This window comes from Myxocyprinus asiaticus, chromosome 29, assembly GCF_019703515.2.
Source record: "Myxocyprinus asiaticus isolate MX2 ecotype Aquarium Trade chromosome 29, UBuf_Myxa_2, whole genome shotgun sequence".
In the NCBI taxonomy this organism is placed as follows: Eukaryota; Metazoa; Chordata; class Actinopteri; order Cypriniformes; family Catostomidae; genus Myxocyprinus; species Myxocyprinus asiaticus.
Genome location: NC_059372.1, coordinates 341 through 1,587, shown reverse-complemented (window position 1 = coordinate 1,587; position 1,247 = coordinate 341). Strand labels below are relative to the sequence as shown.

At 42.5% G+C, this 1,247-nt stretch overlaps 1 non-coding gene across 1 annotated transcript; it reads right to left on the bottom strand.

The window, feature by feature from the left end:
* Nucleotides 1-401: 401 nt before the first annotated feature.
* Nucleotides 402-475, bottom strand: trnai-aau (transfer RNA isoleucine (anticodon AAU)). Its single transcript has one exon. It is a non-coding gene; the product is annotated as a tRNA-Ile (tRNA).
* Nucleotides 476-1,247: the final 772 nt, after the last annotated feature.

Here is a 1,247-nt window from a genome sequence, read left to right as displayed (position 1 = left end):
AAGAATTTTGGTTGAAGGTTCAGAGTTTTATGTTGTATGTATTGGGCACTCAAGATTAGTTTTTCCCCAGACTCTGTATTTTAGGCAATGGGGCGGTCATAAATTTGGGGGATAAACACATAAAAAATTGGGTCCTAACTAGTGTTATTATTGGCAGAGAAATTGTTTTAAAGGGATGGTAGGGTTAGGATATAGGGATGAAAACCACCATGCACATGCCGGATTGCCATAACAGTGGCAGAGGCATGAAAGCAAGTCCTACACGCACCTTTTTTGAGGGTGCTCTTTCCAGCAGTGCCAATGCCAAGTCTCTCCAAGGTCAGCAAGTGCCTCAACCAGATTGGCCCTCATAAGAAGTGTCATTTACATGTTAGAGACTTGGGGGCCACAACACACTACAAAGGCTCTGCTGGGATTTGAACCCAGGATCTCCTGTTTATTAGACAGGCACTTTAACCAACTAAGCCACAGCACCTTCCACTGCAAAGTCTTCATGGAGGGTGACTAAGTAGAGCAAAATGTCAAGAAGAGAGGTCATCAGATAAAGGAATATGCCATGTTATTGAGAGCATGAAAGTGTTTGTTTGAGAAAAGAGTTTTCGTGATCAGTTAGACTTGTTCGTTGGCCAAGTGTTAGCTTAGGTCAAAATTAGGACTATAGGATCAGGTGAGCTCTAGGATATAGGGACTTGAACCCACAACCTTTGAAAGGCCACATCTTGCAATCTAGAAGTCCAATGCGCTATCCATTGCACCACAGAGCCCACATTATGCACCCTGCTGTGTCTCCAACACTCTAAGGTTACACTCTCTGTGGTAAAGAAATCAACTTCCCAAGAATTAAGAATTGAACGCACTTTCAAAAGGAGATGTCAGGACCTCCTTTCCTCAGGAGGGGCCAGATAGCACAGTCACTTCCAGATAAGCACTGCTAAGATTTGAAACCAGGATCTCCTGTTTATAAGAAAGGTACCTTGACCAGCTAAATCACAGTACCCTGTTGGAAAAGTGCATTAGCATGTCAGAGTATCATTAAAATACAGCCAAGGAAAGATTTGTGAACAGGACTGGCTTGTACCCTTGATCAGTGCAGCAAATTTACTTGAGTAAACTTTTTCTATAGGCTTTTAGAAAAGCAAACATTGCTAAATGTGAAAGTTCCTGAGGAGCACAACACATTACAAAGGCACTGCTGAGATTTGAACCCAGGTTCTCCTGTTTACTAGGCAAGCACTTTAACCAACAAT